Below are 6,953 nucleotides of genomic sequence, written 5' to 3' on the forward strand. Positions count from 1 at the left end.
CTCAATGATTTGAAACGACTACGACTACAATTTTTCTCAACTATAAAATCACAGCTTACATGTCATAGACCGCACTCAATGCTCTACCTGATGGCAAGCTTATTTTTTAGCATCAAAAGGGTAAAGCATTCTCATTGGCAATTGTAAATGGCGAAACTACACTGATGGTCCTTGAAATTTACTTGACGTGCGCAATTGGCCCCTTAAGTTTCAATTGAGTGCTATTAGTCTCTAAAGTTTCAAAACTAAACACTGTTGATCCTTTGTTAACTTCCATTAGTATTATTGCTTATGTGGCTAACGGAATAGTGATGTGACATTGTTTTAATTGATGTGGTATTTACAATTTATTTTTATTTAAAAACTATACATGTCATAAACTCATAAAAGCAAATAATTGACCCAGTTCAAGTGGGTTAATACCCGAATCAAACAAAAATTATCAATCTAAAACTAACATAAGAGAGTGATAGCCCAAGACCATTGTCCTTCTCCATGCGACAGTATCGCTGTCATCCTTGACAACCACTTTGATTCATGGTCGTGCTCGTAGCTTCGCACAACCATTGCTTTGCACCTCCCCTTTCATCTTTGGCCAACCCATCTAGTTTGTGTTGTCACTAGGCAGTTGGGACATGATAGGAAGCACTCTTTTGGTGATATGAGTGTTGATGAGGAAATTTCTAGAGCACCATAATTTTAATATTAGTTGCGCAAAGTATGATTTTTTTGTGCACCAACTCAATTTGTTGTTGCATTTTTCGATTGATGATTAAGGTTCTGGACATGGGTTTTGTAGATTATTCAGTTGGGTTTGTTCCGTTTTGATTGTACTTGCTATGTACATATGTGCTTTTGATTTCTTGTGGCACCAACCATAATTGGAGGTGAATTTTGTAGAGAAGACTTTCATTGTATTGGATAAGGCGGTAGTTGATGGAGGGTTTATTCATGGAGATCCCCTTGTTGAATTTATAGCCTTTTGACCAATTGCCCTTAGTTCTTTTGCTGTGTGAGCTCAACCACGAATCAAAATGGTTGTGGGGGATGATGATGTTGCTAAGGCTCGGGGGAGGAGATGATGTCGCCAGCAAAGTAAGGCAGCATTGTATAGAGGAGGATCACGATGTTGGGGTCTCGTTAATTTTATTGGGACTTTTGGTTTGATTTGGCCCGCTTAAACTAGGTTAGATATTTTCTTTTATGGGTTTATGGTATGTCTAATTTTTTTAAAATAAAAATAAATACCACATCAGTTTAAAAAATGCCACATCACTATTCCGTTAGCCACATAGATAATAATATTAACGGGAGTTAACAAAGGATTAATAGCGTTCAGTTTTGAAACTTGAGGGACTAACAACACTCAGTTGAAACTTAAGGGACCAATTGTGCACATCAAGTAAACTTCAGTGACCAATAGTGTAATTTCACCATTGTAAATGGTATATGTAGGGAAATTTAGCATAAATGCACAAAAAGAGCCCCGGACTTGTAAAATTTTACAATTGCAATTTTTTTTGCAAGTGTGCTACAGTGCCATCCTAAATGTTTAGGATGACACTATAGTACTTTAGTAAAAATTATAATATATTTTAATTGATAAAGTGGAAGAGAGATGGGGGAGAAGAAAGAGGGAAAGTTATATTGGAATATATTATATTATTTTAGTGGGTAATACATATTATTTTAATGAGTAGAATAGGAAAATAAAAGTTGGGATGTTGGTGTATTGTAGAATAATATGGTTTAATTGATAAAGTAACTTTTTGGGATGGTAAACTAGAATATGATGACATTTTTCATTGTGAATGCTCTACTATACACTAAAGTATCAACACATAGCTTTGAATCCTCTTAGGCTTTAGAGGACCTTTTGTAGGTGCCAATCTCTAATTCTCTTGCAAGATGAAGTGCCTAGAAGAATGCTTTAGCCTTAGCAACTTTTGGGTTGCATCTTGGGATTTGTTTTGCCCACCCCTTGATAAGTTACCATTCCAATCATGCAACACAACTAAAATACCATCCCTTACAAAGGGTTCATAATAGGGATTACAACAAGATGAGATGGAGTTAGGATTACAAATGTCTCATTTCCGTCTTGTCCCAAAGAGCAGCCAAAACTCATGTAAAACGAGAGCATGGTAGGTGATCAAAGAGGGGCATAGGGTTGAGGCATTTTGTGACCAGGGTAGATTGTTGTTTAGGAGTAATGTTACTATTTGTGCTCTAACATTCTAGAGTGTAAATAGATTGAAAATATTTAATTTATTGGTAAGTTACACACGTGACCATAGATATTGAGTCTCTCAACTCTTAAATGAGCGGGCTCATGCTATAGTTTATTTGCTAAAGGATTGAAAATATGCTCTTCTCATGCTCATATGATCTAGGCAAGGTTGCGATCCTTGACCTTGTCTCTAAAGCTTGAATGCTTGATGTTGAGATTTATGAAGAGGAAATATGGAGTGAAATCACAAAAAAGTTGTGGGGACTAAAAGGACCTAAGTAAGTGTTTGGGCTTTGGGCTTTGTTGATGGGCGCTAGTTTAAGTTAGACTAAAAGCCTCTTAGAACTGTAGCTCGGCCCATGAGTCGAGAGTCCGAGGATTCGTCCGAGGACGAATATCTCCTCGGCCAAACCTACGATGACCCTGGGTTCGCCAAAAAGATTAAGGCGAAGTTCCGGAAAAACCGTTGGTTAAAAGGGGGATTTAAGCACCCTCCGGACGCAACGGTGTGAGAGAAATATCTTAGAAAAAGGCTGCTACCTCCACATTAAAGACCCTGCACCTACCTCCCTGACCGCATTAATGGGGGAGTGACCCCTGAATAGTAGAAGTCAGCCTTCTTGCTATAATTTAAAGACTTCCAGAGGGTGGTGGAGGGGACGGGTGTCTAATAGGGTGATTTGTGTTACACGTGGATAAGGAGGGAAGAAGAAGTATTTAAGGAGGAAAGAGGGCAAAGAAGAGGGGAGAGAAATATGAAGAACTTTGACCTTTGAGAGAAAGAAAAGAGAAATAATATATAATTGGTCATCGGCTTACGTCCGAGGAGGTTTACTTTGCCCTGTTTGTCTTTTATTTGCAAACACTGTAATATTTTAGCCTGTTCATCAAGTTTCAAATACCACTAGACTAGATTACGAGCCCACACTCTACGAATTTCATTGTTTAAGGCTCATTAGGCCTGAACCCACGTGTGTTTTTGGGGTCCAGGCGCAATTGTGCACTTACAAAAGTAGTTGAAGGAATTGACTATTACTTGATTAAAATAAAAGGTTCCTATTCAATTGAAACCTTTTATTGAAGGAGTTTTATGACTAAATTGGATTTTGGAGCTGACTAGCATGATTTTATCAAGTGGGTTAGTAAGTTCTCATTCGTTAGGGCATTGTGCCTCTGGAAACTGCACATAAATATTTTTTAAAGATCAGGATATTCCATTTACTCTCAACCAAGGTTTATGACATTAATTTTAGGCAGTGTCATTGGTGAGATTTGACGTATATCCTATTCAGCTTTAATGCTAGTCTAAAGTTGACACCGTTAGTTCATGTTATTTTGTGTTTCATTAACTGGTTCCCAACTTAAAGAGTGGATTAAAGAATCACCGAGAGAGAGAGAGAGAGAGAGAGAGAGAGAGAGAGAGAGAGAGAGAGAGAGAGAGAGAGAGAGAGAGAGAGAGAGAGAGAGAGAGAGAGAGAGAGAGAGAGAGAGAGTTTTTTTTTTGGCAGAAAGATGTACATAACTTTGAGTATTTGCGCAATAGTTTCCTAGGGGTGGCAAATTAAGCCCAAACCTATTTGTCTACCTAAATCCACCCACTTTAATTGAACCCCAATCCGGCCAATTATAAGTTAGGTTAAATAAGCACCAACCCAATTAGACCCAGTGATTATTGAATTTTAACTAAAAACCCATTGAAATCCATTTAGCCCAAAAACAATATACCCAAATTCAACCCAGCCCTTCCCATAAAAAAAAAAACCCCAGCCGACGTTTCAGTGTTTCATGAGGGTTTCCATTTTCTCAGCCTCCAATCACGTTTTAGTCGGAAACCCAACAGCTTCAAAGCTTCGGAGATTCCTTAGATCTTCGTCTCCTCAGAAAGCCACTTGGTAATTTTCAAATTTCAATATTTTTTCTTTCTTTCTATTCACCACTTTGCACTGTTTGGTCTTTGAGAAAGTGAGAGAAAAGAAAGGAAAAATGAAAATTTGAAACTTTTATCATAAAATGGAAGGTGAATTTTTTTTTTTTTTTCTGGGTTAGTTTCTATCTTCCTTACGTTTACACGGCAACCAAATGGAGCATTGAATAGAAATAATAGAGGATTTTTTCGGCTCAAGTTTCTAAAAACTTTGGTTCATAAATATGTGATTTTTACATGAAAGTTTGAGCTTTTCTGTAATTTGTGATCAGTGGCCAATGTATTGGTATTGAACCAATTAGCAAGTTCTCATCCAAGAGCATTGTAATCTTTCATCAAAGTATACACTTGCCATTAGAAAATAGTATAATCTTTCATGGTGGCATGGATTTTTATTGAGAGTTAAGTCATGAAACCCCACATATTAATGAAGCAAGTACAATCTTCTTGCTGGTCCTTTTTTTCTTGTGACGCTCATTCTTAAAACTTTCTCCAACTCTTTAGGTTTGCCCATTTTTGCAAAGTTACTTATCTTGCTCAACGTTGATTTCAATCAACCTTTTTATCTGGAAATTTATTGTATGAGATTGGTTGTCTATAATCTATATAGCACAAGTCCTAATACTTTTTTTGTGCCTAGGGCCCTAAAGAAACATAGATTGTCAAAGATTTGGAAAGTTAAATTGGTCCTAGTCTGAAAGGAAGGGATTTTTCATAAAGGCATCACATGCAGGGGACACCCATCATTCATTTTTACACAATTTGTCTCTGACTTTATGCTCTCAATTGGGTCAAGGGTTTTCATTAAATATGATATATAATATCACTGCCAATTATTGGCCAAATCGTGTGGCCTCATTACATGTTGTTTTTATTTCAAAGATACTCAATTGTGTACTTTATATCAAAAGTCTTCTTGTGTTAAAGAGTTTGATAAGATATATATATTGCTCTTTGCAAATCTAACTCTTTAAAGTTTAACTGACATGTTGTTTGGCATTTTCTGTATAACCTATAATTATTTATTTGTAAGATTAAGAACTTGTAAGTTGTAACACAGCACAAGCAACATTGTTTAACCTATAATTCTTTATGCCACATTATTTGAGTGGTCAGGTTTTAAAATGATTCAAAATGCTGAGTTTTTATTATTATTTTTTATTGTTGTTGGTTTTGTTTTCCTTTACATTTTAGATATGGATTCAATGAATGAAGAAAATAATGAGTATGGTGATACTGTTTCAAGTGCTCCAAAAAGAATGAGATGTTGGACTTCTTCCGCATGGTCAGATTTTGAAAGAATGTTATCATTTAAGACAGTCAGAGCATATGGAGAAAAAAACAACTTTATAATGTAGGATTCAGATCCTCTAGATTTTCTAGGGTACTCTACCAATAGATTTTTTTTAAATCTTAACCACTTTTATATGATTTAAGTGTTTAGATTCTGTCATATCAATATTTCATTGATAATACTCTTAAAATAATAAAATAATGTTGTAAATAAAACATTATATATAGATGGCAATCAAAGCCCAAAGAGGGGAAAGGAAGCACTAGTAACAGTACCAAAATAATAAAAATTGCAATCAAGCCCAAACTCACTTTCAAGTTTTAACGAAGCCTAAGGATATAGATGGCCTTATTATAAGTTATAAAAGTTATAAGAGCAACCACATCAGCTCTTTTAAAAATTTTCTCTATTTTACACAAAAAATCTACATTTTCTATTTTACACTATCACTACCTACATCAGTTCATCTATTTTAACCAACTTTTAATTAAATAATCAACTTTATCAAATATTTTATTATTTCTCTTTTAACTACCTATATACGTACCCGCCTCATTCTCTCTCTCCCATCTGAAATTGCTCTCTCTCTCTCTCTCTCTCTCTCTCTCTCTCTCTCTGTACCCATTTTCCAGACCACAGCTCTGACGAGCTCCGATCCGACGATCCACCACAGCTCCGAGCCACGAGCTCCGATCTGACGATCCACCACAGCTCCGACGAGCTTCGATCCGACGATCCACCACAGCGACGAGCGACGAGCTCCGATCCGACGATCCACCACAGATCCACCATCCACACTCCGATCCGAGCTCCGATCCACCATCCACAACTCCGATCCAAGTTCCGACCCACGATCCACACTCCGATCCATCATCCACACTCCGATCCAAGCTCCGATCCACCATCCACAGCTCCGATCCGAGCTCCAACCCACGATCCACACTCCGATCCACCATCAACACTCCGTCCCGAGCTCCGATCCACCATCAACACTCCGTCCCGAGCTCCGATCCACCATCCACGATCCACGAGCTCCGTATTTGTGTATCTGTCTTTTTTTTTCTTTTTTTTTTAGCAAGTGTATCTGTGTGGATTTGTTTGTGCGTGGGGATGAGCAGTTAACTGAGAGAAGAGAGAGAAAAAAACGAGCGAACGGAAAATTATTAAAAAATTGGATAACTGAGCTACAGTACCCATGTAAATTTACACGGTACTGTAGCAATTTGAAGGAGCCTCTAAAATATACACAGTTATGCATGAGCTGATGTGGGTTGTTTTTGATTAAAAATGTGTAAATTTGAGCATTTTTATTATTATACACACTTATACAAGAGCTGATGTGGTTGCTCTCAAAGCTTTTAGCTCAAATTTCAGCCCAACCAAAATAATATAACATTGCAATCAAGTCCAGACTCACTTTTATAACCAAGCCCCAGGGATAAACCCTTTAGCTCATTTACCAAATAAATAAACGTCAAACAAACAATTTTTATTTTATTTTATTT

Source organism: Castanea sativa, chromosome 7, assembly GCF_040712315.1.
Source record: "Castanea sativa cultivar Marrone di Chiusa Pesio chromosome 7, ASM4071231v1".
NCBI classification, from domain to species: domain Eukaryota; kingdom Viridiplantae; phylum Streptophyta; class Magnoliopsida; order Fagales; family Fagaceae; genus Castanea; species Castanea sativa.